Below are 12,720 nucleotides of genomic sequence, written 5' to 3'. Positions count from 1 at the left end.
GTGCCTCTTCAATATAGTTTACGGAGGAAGCGAATTTGGAGTATCATCAATCTTTGAGAACTTGCATCTTTAAGATTGAGAAAAAACAAACAAATAATAGAAGAGTTGTTATGTATCTTTGGTTAGGAAAAAGTCAATCGCTTTCAACCCACTATATGTAAGTCTTTTTAAAAAAGACTTACTTTTGTGAAATCCTCCCCCGAGACAATTGAAGACTTACAATCTTTGAACTACTTGGGTCTAAGTAACAACAAGTGGGAATTTCACTAAAGGACTAAATAAGTTACAACGTCTAAAATATTTTCTTATGGATGATAATCCAATGTACATAAAACTGCCTAAAGAATTTAGTAAGCTGCATAAAATTCAAGAATTGAGGCTCGCAGGTTTAGGTTACTAGGTAAAATACCATCAAGTTACACCTTCTTAACTACATTGTCACTTCAGAACAATCGATTGACAGGCGAGATTCCTATGGAATTTATAAGCTTTTCACACATGTATCACTTGAATTTGAGCAGAAATGTGTTGTCTGATATTGTGCCATCCATTACAAGTTTCTTGAAAAGATTTGGTAGGAACTTGTTCTTGAATTTTTGTTTGTGCTTTGTCTATTACTATGTCTTTGTTGTATCCTTTTGATTTTTCTTTTTTAGGAATTTAGGCTTTGTTCCATGAGGCTCATGAAGTTGCCTAAAAATGTTGAATCGGACATGGTCAATAATGCCAGAGTTGCGGTCGAGTCTTCCTCGCAGCTGACAAAGTAATACGACTAACAAGAACAAGCAGAAGCTTCCTGTTGTGCTGCCTTCCCCTACCTCAACATCACAAGTGCATAATGGTTGTAATCACGCTAAAGTTTGTACTCAACAAGAGAAGTTGAATTCTTCTCTTGAGTTATTAACCAATGGAAACATCAGCACCCTCGCAAGATGCAAAGAAATCAGCAATCCAATATACATACAAATAAGTTTCAGGGAGGGGATGCGGTTGTTTGGGCACGCAGTGTCAAAGCAAAATTGAAGACGCTGGTGAAACAAATTAGAAAACTGGATCTAATTCAATTGGTCCTTATAATATGATGATGATAAAGGGAAAGAAATGTCAACATACAACAACCTTTTAACACTCTGCAGAACTGAGCCTTTTAGCTCTACAATAATTGAATACAAAATCTGCAAACGTAAACAGAGGAGCAAAATGTATCACCTATAAAACCCCATAGCTTCATCTCAACCTCTTTTGACTTCATCACACCAGCCACGACAGAATTATAACTAATGTAATGCCACATGCAGGACACAACTCAACACACGACTAAAAACTAACGGAAATATGAAGTATGGTCACTTGTTTTCAAAAAGGTATAATTATATATGTCAGAATTCCACAAGAAACAAATCTGTCATTACACCTTCCAAGGAACTTGAAACTAACGATATAGAAGTGCCTCTTCGAAGCTTTAATATCAACAGTTAGCTGAGATGATAAACAATGCAGTCACAGTGTCAACAAAAAATGAGGTCATCATGATGCTAAACAACAAAAGATGAAATAGTAGCTCCAAGCCATTTGGAAGAGATTCCAATTGTATGTGTTCTTCATTTACTTTTTACCTTTCTCCCAAAAGAGGAATGTGCAAAGTAAGAGGTTTGGAATCATTAAAAATCATAGATTTAACTGCAACCTCTTTTTTTTTAATTAAAAAAAAAAAGACCGACCTAACAGGAATCATATACACCTCAACAAAGGAACATCCATTCATCTGTATCACATGAGATCAAATAACTCAACTCCATGAGATCGGATCATCCATTACACATGTTTTATAGGCTGGTGATGGGATTGAGAGACCTGATAAACTGTACCAACTATGTTGAAGTGAATTTCTGCATAGGGAGACTGATAGGAGTCGTGGATTCGGGCTTGTGACAATGAGCATTGTCGAGGAAGCTAAGAAGGGTGTAGTGTTGTCCAACCGTTATGTGAGTCATAATTTTCCTTCTTTAAAAAGCCAGAAAAGATATTTGCCTACACATTTGACCATAATGAGTTCTAATTTCAAAATTGTTTCAAAGTTTGGGGTATGGTTGAGCTTAAACACCTTCAGAAGGAGCATCTGGAGCATTGTCAGCTCATTGTCTTCATAATAGACATCCTATTGAAGTGGTAATGGCGATGGTAACAAGGGAAGTTTGTAATGCGTCTTTAAGGTTTCCTAGACAGACAATGGTTTAGGATTGAACATGGGACGATTTTATTGACGGTGACTATATATATCTTCTCTATTTTTATTATTTTTATATATACTACTTATATATTACTTACTACATAGAAGAATGAAGTGTTAGGACCACCACAACATAAATAAATCTAAACAGAATATAAAATTGATTGACTAAAATAATTAAATTTTTATCACAGCGCAAAGCGCAGCCAATTTTCCTAGTACATAATATAATTATGAATTCAATTATATGCTTATGGTAACATTAATTATATTTATGTTATAGTTAAGGAACGTACTTAGTTTTAATAGGGAAGCAATATAAAATGAAAAACTATTAACTGCTGCATAATAAGTAAGACATGGAAAAAAGGAAAAAGAACATTAATGATCATAACTACTGAATTGAATTTGAATTCCTTTTATAACTCATAATTAGTAAGTAGGAATAAAACTAAAGCAAAATATAAGAAAATAGACAACTTTCAAAATAATAATAAGGAAAAATATAAACAAGGTAAGGTTTAATGATAGCAATTAGTATTGGATTTTCCTTAAATTAGAGAATTTAAGTAACCACAAAATAAAATTTAACCACTCTTCCTCCACCATCATCCCAATAAAAAATGAAAGCTAATCAACACAAAAGTATTGGCAATTGGGAACAACAAAACAAAAAGTTACCCTTTTTTACTATAGTTTCATCGAATTAAATTTCATAGATAGTATAGCATTGCAAATTTCAAATCAAATTTTTGTTTCTCTTTAAAATTATACTAAGAATTCAGTTTGCCCCGCTAAATTTTTTTTGTCAAGTTTGAAGTAATGAAAATTATTCTTGAATTGTTATGAATAGATTGAAGTTATGGAGTGGAAAAAATAGATTTCAACTTTAGCAAATGTAAGTGTTTTGTTCTATATACAGGGAAATTATACTTTGTTTTTTTTCTATTATACTATTGTATAATGATGAGCTCTTTTTTTTTTTCCAATCCTTTTATTTGCTTTGGCCTGCACCATTTCCTTGTGTGAGATGTACCTAGATGTTTTCGAAGTTGTGTCGGAACAATTCGTATTTTCTCTTGCTTTGATACTGAGATGAACATCACCATTGTTACTGTCAACACAAAGAGAACATGGTTTTTGCTGGAACGAGAGTCGTGAACGGTAGCAGCATCTATATTGTTGTGAACATGGGGATGCATGTGCACAAAAATTTGTAAGATTCAAAGACAAATCCATGATACATCAATGGAAGAGAGTGATACCCCGTTGAAGAAGAAACTTGACGAATTCGGTAATAGGCTTACATCTGCCATTGCCATTATTTGCCTAGTTGTGTGGGCGATCAACTACAAATATTTACTTTCTTGGGATGTTGAGGATGGCTGGCCTTCAGATTTTTGTTACTCATTTGAGAAATGCACATATTATTTTAAGATAGCTGTCCTACTGTTATTACTTCTTGCTTATCTCTTGGTACAAGGAAAATGGCACAAAAGAACGCAAATAGTGCAGAAACTTCCAAGCGTGGAAACCTTAGGATGCACCATTGTGATATGTTCAGATAAAACAGGAACCTCGACTACCAATCAGATGTCTGTGCCAGAATTCTTCACATTGGGAGGAAAAACCACAGCCTGTCGAGTCTTTTGTGTCGAAGGGACAACTTACTATCCTAAGGATGGGTTAATAATGGACTGGAATTGCTATAATGTGGATGCTACCTTGCTACTCATGCTGAAATATGTGCAATCTGCAATGATGCTGGGATCTTCGGCGATGGTCGTGACTCGTGTGGTCAATGCAACTGGATTGCCTACTGAGGCAACTCTCAAAGTTTTGGTGGAAAAGATGGGAGTACCAGATAGCAAAGAAAGGAGAAAGATCCAGGACGCACAGATTGTATCGAGCTATTGGATCGATCGCAACACAGTTAAATTAGGTGAGCATACTTTTACTTCACCCATCTATCTATTTGCTACTATTTTTGAACTAGCGTATCGATATTTTTTAATTTAGGATGCTGTGATTGGTGGATGAAAAGATCAAAAAGGGTCAATTTGATTGTGTTGTAAATCCATGGGTGTTATTGTGCGGGAGACAAATGGGACTTGTCAAGGTTGTTTCATGTCATCAATTGCAATGGAGTCGAGTGCAATTGCACTTTTTTTTTAATAACTATTGTCTGAATTATATTAGACACTATAGATAATTGGTCTCTAAAATATTTTTGTTTATTTATCTGCTGGCTTCGATATACTCAATTTGCCATAAAAATTCTTATTTCTAGCCTAATTCTAGTAATCTTCTTGGTGTGCTGTGGGATGTATATTCCTCAGAAATTTCAATTGGCAAGCAACTGAATCGGGATTATCTTTATCTATAGAAGTAAGTTCAATGTTGTTCCTTTACAAGATGTTGTGTCCGTTTAACTTTTTTTTTTAACGTTCTTCAGTTTCCAAAAGTAAAAAATTGCACACCAATAGTTTGAAGTGTTATATGTCCTTTGTGCAAACAATTCTTCTGTGGAGTCCAGCTCCACAACATGATCTTTAATCAAGGAAATGCTTAGATTTTTTTGATGTGTTGAACTCTATCACAGAAGTTGAGCTTGGTAATATCTGGACATCTGATTAAAACATGTTTTGTCTAGGGTGCTGTTGAGAGTTTGCTAGAATGTAGGAAACATGTTCAACTTGCAGATAGATCAACTGTTCCAATTGACGAGTCTTGTAGGCAACTATTGTTGTCGAGGATCTTGGAGATGAGCTCAAAGGGTCTGTGGTGCTTGGGCTTGGCATTTAAATATGACTTAGGTGAGCTTTCAGGATACAATGCTGAGACTCATCCTGCCCACAAGAAGCAGCTTGATCCGTCCTGCTGCTACTCCATTGAAAGTGATCTAGTTTTTGTGGGAGTTGTTGGACTAGGGTGAGTAGTGTTAAGTTTTCAAGAATAATGAATCTAGAAAACCTTCATTTTCCTTATGGTTTGACAAAGAAATTGAAATACAGGACCCACTACGTGAGGAAGTTCACAAGGCAGTAAATGACTGCAGAAGAGCTGGGATCAAAATCATGGTTATAACTGGAGACAATTAATCCACTGCTGAGGCCGTTTGCAGGGAATTCAGTTGTTTTCTCATGGTGAGAATCTTAGGGGAAGTAGTTTTACTGGCAAAGAATTCATGGAACTTTCTTCTCAGCAACAAATTGAGATATTGTTTGTGTTGAACCCAAGCACAAACAAGAAATTGTAAGGATTCTGAAGGAGATGGGTGAAGTAGTTGCAATGACTGGAGATGGCGTCAATGATGCACCTGCACTAAAACTTGCTGACATTGGAATAGCCATGGGCATTACAGGAACTGAGGCGAAATAAGTTTTTCCGGTGTGGTCGTTACTACTCATTTTAGTGTTACATACTTGCATTAGTGCTCTCCATGCAGTAATTTAACCATGTAATACCTAACATACAGTTTTGAAATAGGAGAATAGTGAGGTCTTCTGAGGGATTACTAGCCATGCTGTGACAGTTTATTATCTAAATCTCATGAAGTAGCCATGATTGTGCACCTTGCATGCGAATTTTTTCTGCATATGTGAACTCATTGGGCATTTAATTAATTAGGTAATCAAAGACTAATATGTTTAGGTTGTGAAAGATGCTTCTGATATGGTTCTGGCAAATGACAATTTCAGTACTATAGAGGTACGTGGGGTTATCCAAAAATCTCATGGGTTTAGTTTTATGAACATACATGCTTTTAAATGGGGGTTTTCAATCAAATGCTAATATCTTGCTTTCAATATGATTTCTAAGTCATTTTCTTTATGTCATGGGAATTGTTTGCTTATATACTTCAATGGTTGAAACCATGCATATGTGATTTGAGATTTTCCATGGAAGTTGATAAATATAAATGATAAATTATTTTCAAATTCCCATGATAATGTTTCGATACTCCATATTATATTGTGATCAACAAAAGAGAGCATGAATTTGAAATAAATATTGTTCACCACTTGTAAATGATGAAACACCTTGGTTTTTACATGATTATGCATATGTGGATGTGACATTGATGACTTGCAAGTCGGGTATGACGATACCCTTCAACATACGATATGTGATTGACAAAAAAAATGAAATTTGAATGCATTGATTTTACATGAGAAAGGTGGATGCCCGAAGAAGGCGTTTGAGACACAAGGGCTCATCGCTGGAATAACGTGTTTGCCGACACAAAATAATGGTACCAGGCTAAGCGATCTATGTACTTGACTTCATGTCATTCCCAAATTAGGACTATAGGTAGGAGCCCGAGCCAAGTGATCTTAGGCACTATCATTGGGTCGAGACACCATGCTGTGTGGTCTTGAGTGTCTCTCCCTCACTTATACTCTAATCTCGGCGGCAACCGAGGTTTGACAGTTGGTGTAAATTATGTAGGGTATTCCACCTAGCTCAGTTGCATTTCATTACTGTTAAGAAAAACTATTGCATTAAACCCATGTGCTTTCAAATGATTTGATATGAAATTGCTTTATAATGGCTCTCAACTATATTTTATAAAAATATTATGTTTTGCTTTGATATCTCTGCGTGCCAGTACGTTTGTGTTGGCCCCCCTCCCCTCTCCAACCTCTCAGGTTCAGAGGCCTAGTCTAGGGGTCAAGAGAACAAGTAGATCATTCAGACAGAGTTGCAAAGACAAGTGGTGAGTCTTCTATGTTTCGGAAGGTCTTATGTCCTGCAGTCCTTTTATCTTATATTAGTTTTGGGTATGCTGGGGGCCTTGTCCCTGTTTTCAGATAGTTACTTCTTTCAGTCATGTAGTAGAGATTTCGCAGACGATTTTCGAGATATTGATTGAGATTGTGGGACAGTATTCCCCATTATTGTTTTCATATGATTCTTCACCATGTTTCCGTTATATTATGTTTCTTCCGCATTACTTTGAGCATATGAATTAGGTGCATGATTACCAGACAGATAGCGGTGTTCTGGGCCTCCATGATTCAAAATACTCATCACGGCCAGGCCCTGGTTAGGGTCGTGACACAACCAGCTATATCAAAAACTCTCTATGGAAAAAGGTCGTTGGGAATTTTCCATAGTGAATAGTTTACTACAATACAACCTCTCTACTTCACCTGAGGTAGTGGTATGATCTACGTATACTTTATTTTCCCCAGATCCCACTATATGGGAATATACTGGGTATGTTGTTGTTGAATAGTACTCTATAATATGGGAAGAAAGGAAAAGGAAAATGAGATGTTTATATAAAGAATTTACACGTTACCACTATAACAGATTAAAACAAACTTGTTGTAAAAAAAAAAATTTAAGTTGTCAACGTATATAACTTAAATCTGCATAAAAATAAATGCTTGGCTGAGAATAGAGGGACTCACGTGTGATTAAAAATATTTGATAATTCAATCAAGGAGATTATTCAATGAGGTAATCACTTAACTCCACCAATCATGCTATGGTTGCCACAAATAAACAAATAAGAATCTGTCTAAATCTTAATATTGAAATCTTCCATAAACAAAATAAGGAAAAGAAAATTCTCCCTACTTATTAAAGGAAGTCAAGAGGGGGTAAAAGTCATTAGTATCAATCAATTGCAATATCATCTAAATTTATCATAATTAATACATAAATGAATGTCTGTCACACTAAATAAGGGCAAAGAGAAATTAGAAAATCAATTAGTTAAATAGTTCCTCACAAATAAGGAAAAATCGAATTAGGCACAAAATCAGGGTAAATGAGTCAAATCGATAGACAAAATGTACCCATATTAAGTTTGCGATATTTGCGATGCAGTAGGCGAAGTAATAGGGGTGAATTGTGATGTATCTGGAGATAAGCTACTTTTATGAGTTAGAACGAATTTTTGTAATTAGTATAGTGAGATGGAATTTTAAGTAATAATGGAAAGTTTAGGCGTTGTTTTAAGTAATTTTTCCTTAAAAAAATCTAAGTATAAAGAAGAATTATCCACTTTTTATCAAAAATATTTTAGAACTTTGAATTAAATGAATCAAATCTTCATATTAATAATATAAAATTTTACAACAATATCAAGTTAATATAATGCAAACCAATAATGACTTAACATTTTATTATTTAGAATTAATCCTAACTTTTATAATAATAATCATATTAATAATAATAATATTAAAACATTTAATGTCTTTTAATAATACTAGAATTTCTATTAAAATTTAGATTTAGCCCACTTATTTAATACCCTTGCAACTGAATGATCAAAAACATTTCTCAAACTTGAAAAACAATGAGCTATTGAAGAACAAATTAATCAAGGCTAAAAACCAGCAAAACTAAATGACTACATACACTCTTTATACAAAGTACATATAATCTTTACCGACACAAATAAGGGGTATGAAGGAAGTTAAGTCTGAAAGAAAAAGAATACCAAAATCCATCAAAGGATTCGAATATGCGACCAAAAATTTAGCAAAGAAAAGAAAAAAAAAGTTAAAAACTAAAATGTCAATGAAGTTATCAACTATTCTCTTTCAATCAGTTACCTGCCAAATTTTTCTTCGCAGTCCATCTCTTCCTGTACGCATCTATTACCTCCAGCTTCATTCTTGTGAGTTCTTGAAAGCATTGTTGATATTGTGACTCAATTATATCAAGCTCCAACTTTAACTCGGCATTGTCCAGATCATCTTTCTCTACTAACGATAAAAATGAACAATTGCTAGATAATCTCATGTATTTAGAATCTTTATCTGTATTCGTCAATGTCACCTCTAGATTCAGATTCTTTTCAAATTCATTTGATAATATGCAGTCAACATAATCGCCACCATTTCGATGTGGCTTACCTTCATGATGAAACAAGACCATGAACTCTAGCTCTGATAAGTATCCACTAGATCCTTTAGAGATTAAATCTAAACATGTAAAGTAGTCGCCAAATCCAAATGAATTCGAAGAATCTTTGTGAAATTCAAGCATTACAGCTTGATAATCCATGAACAAGGAAGAAGAAAGGACAGAGTGTAGTTGGGAATTTTATTCTTCATCGTCTGTACATTACAACATTGTAGCTATTTATATACTTGAGCTAAGATAGTGAGCTCATTTCCATCTTAGTGACAGCTCATCATATCTGACTAACCTTTTGCCTAACAACCTCTAACAACTTGCTATTGCTAACTAACTAACAATCGAGAAGCTTTCAGAACCTTCCATCTAATGGAACAGTTAGTGTTGTGTGATTCTGTACAGTGTGTATCATATCTTGAGATCATATTTTGAGCTTGGATCAATAGTTAAAACACGCCTCCTCAAGCTTCAGGGTGCAATATATTCAGCACATCAAGCTTGCCTAATAAATGAGCATGTTGGGCTTGGTTTAGTCCCTCGGTAAGAAGGTCAGCCACCTGTTCATGAGTGTGAACATGTATAGCTTGTATCAGTCCATTTTTGACCCTTTCCCTGATGAAACGGCAATCAATCTCTATGTGTTTTGTTCTCTCATGAATCACAGGAATGTTGGCCAATTGAATTGTTGAATTGTTGTCACTAAAGACTGATATGGGCAAGGTAATGGGAACCTTGAGTTCCTGGAAGAAACCAACCAACCAAGTTATCTATGAAACTGCTGAAGCCATGCTTTTGTACTCAGCTTCAACAGAGATCCTGGAAACAGTGTGCTATTTCTTGGACTTCCAAGAAATTAAAGATTCACCAAAATGAACTACATAGCCAATAACTGATCGCCTGGTGTTGGGACAAGCAGCCCAATCTAAGTCACACCAGCAAGTTAAAGTGATAGAATGCTCAGCCTTTACCTAGATTCCTTGACCAATAGAGCCTTTGAGGTACCTGACTACCCTGATTGCAACCTCTCAGTGTGATCTCTTTGGATGTTGGATAAACTGGCTGAGAGTGTGGACTAAAAAACTAATATCTGATCTTGTAATAGTGGCATACATGAGTTTACCCACTAATCTTTGATAAGAAGAAGCATCAGACAATAAATCATCACCTTGTGCACCTGTGGCTTGATCATACTCAAGTGATGTTAACCTTACATTGTGTTCTAAGGGAGTGATTGCAGGTTTTGAACCACTAAGACCAATATCTAAAATTAATTCTAGGAAATACTTCTTTTTGTTTAATATCACCCCTGAAGTGGATCTGAGGACTTCAATACCTAAGAAGTATTTGAGATTCCCCAAGTCCGTCATCTTGAAATGCTGATGTAACTTGGCTTTTGTTACATCAATCAATGTTGCATTGCTTCCAGTAAGGAGTAGGTCATCAACATATACACCAACTACTACTACTGTGTCATCACCTTAATCTAGAAGGAAGAGAGAATAGTTAAGAGCACTCTGAGTGAATCCAGTATCAAGAAAAACATGAGTCAGTTTCAGGTTCCATTATCTGGAAGCCTGCTTGAGGCTATATAAGAATTTGAGCAACTTGCAAACTTTGTGCTCTCCTTGGCTTCTGAAACCTTCTGGCAGCTCCATGTACACTTTCTCTTCAAGATCCCTTTGTAAAAATTCTTTATAGACATCCATTTGATAAAGAGGCCATCCTATAGATACTACTACAACAATCACACTCCTGACAGTAACCATTTTTGCCACTGGTGAATATGTTTCATGATAATCTAGCCCTTCTTGTTGGCTATATCCCTTGTCCACTAATCTTGCTTTGAACCTTTCCACTTTACCATTGTCAAGATATTTAATTTTGTATTTCCATTTGGAACCAATAGTGTTCTTTTCTTTGGGCAGGTCAACCATGGTCCATGTGTTATTGGCCTCCAATGCTTGGATTTCTAACTTCATAGCTTCCACCCATCTTTTATTTTTTATATCTTGTTTAAAGTGTTGAGGCTCAATGAGAGTGGAGAACTTTAAAAAGTACCACTAATATGCAGGTTTCAGTTTACTCTAAGATAGGTTGTTGGCTAAAGGGTGCTTGCATCTCTGGGTTTTTGAAGTGTCAACATAATCATGCATCCACACAGGTGGCCTACTTGTTCTTGTTGGTCTAGTGGAAGAGGGTTGAGGCAGGGAACGGTCATCTTGACATGTTTCTTCATGAGTGGTGTCAGGTGAAACAACACCAGATACTGCAAGATCAGAAGAAACTTAAGTCAGAGAAGGCTTAGCTTGGCAATCAGCTTCAGTATTTGCATCAGAGTAAGGTACATCAAGTGGTACAGCATCAGCAAAATCAGCATCATCAACGTGAATATCCTCTAAAGGAATATTAGTACCAACTTCATTATCTGTGGATACCAGGAAGTCATTGATGTCTTCATCAGTTTTGGAAGCATTTGGATTCTATAATTTTTCTTGTGATGGATCAAAGGGGAATGAATCTTCATGAAACACAACTTCCCTACTCACTAATAGTCTTTTTGAGTGGATGTCCAGTAGCAAGTAACCCTTTTGAGAATTTGAATATCCTACTAACATGGCATGTTTAGCTCTTTTAGAGAACTTGTCACCTCTAGGGACAACAGCCATATAATACAGACATCCAAACACCCACAAATGAGATATCTTGGGATCCTTGGAGAATAACAACTGATATGGGCTCTTACAACTCAAGACTGAGGTTGGTAACCAATTCATAATATATACTGCAGCTTTCACATATAATCCCTAATACTTGATGGGCAAGTGGGACTAAAACTTAAGAGCTCTAGCTATATTTAATATGTGCTTGTGCTTCTTCTCAACCACTCCATTTTGTTGTGGAGTGTGGGGACAGTTAGTCTGATGTAAAATACCTAGAGATTGAAATAATGTGTGACATTGAGTATCAACTCAGTCCCATTATCAGATCTAATAGCCTTTATCACCACTCCAAACTGTGTTCTAATTATGGATATGAATCTCTTAATAGCTACTATGGTCTCAGATTTTTGCTGCAACAGATGAAACCAAGTATATCTACTCTAGTCATCCACCATAGTCAAGAAATAACACTTATTATGAAATGTAGATGTTCTATAAGGACCCCATAAATCCATGTGCACAAGTTTAAAACATGCAAAACATTTAGTAGTACTTATGGTAAATGACATTCTTGTCTGTTTAGCTAGTGGACATACAATGCATTTATTCAACATATTTACATCACTGTGATTCATCAAAATGTCTAAGTATCTTAAAACCTGAGGAGCTGGTTCCCAAGTGTTTGGTGCCATAGTCTGCAATTGGGAACCATAGCTTCTGTAATGAATTTGCTGTGTTTTGGTCCTACATGATCAGTATTATTGTTGACAAACAATTTTGGCTCTCTTTTTCATAAAATTAATTTCTTGATGCTTAGAATTTTTTATTTCTTTTTTCTTCTTCAAAATATGTTTCAACGTTAACAGTTTGAAAATGATATTTTTTTTACTAATATTGCACCTCACAAATTTAATCAAAAATAAATAAATATATTTTATATTATCATTTCAC

The 12,720-nt window shown here is 35.3% G+C and overlaps 1 pseudogene; it reads left to right on the top strand.

Annotated features, from left to right (window-relative positions):
* The first annotated feature begins 2,172 nt into the window (after window positions 1-2,172).
* Window positions 2,173-7,284, top strand: LOC124885326 (annotated as a pseudogene).
* The last annotated feature ends 5,436 nt before the right edge of the window (window positions 7,285-12,720 follow it).

Source organism: Capsicum annuum, unplaced genomic scaffold (assembly GCF_002878395.1).
Source record: "Capsicum annuum cultivar UCD-10X-F1 unplaced genomic scaffold, UCD10Xv1.1 ctg4898, whole genome shotgun sequence".
NCBI lineage: Eukaryota > Viridiplantae > Streptophyta > Magnoliopsida > Solanales > Solanaceae > Capsicum > Capsicum annuum.
This window is presented reverse-complemented; position numbering and strand designations above follow the sequence as displayed.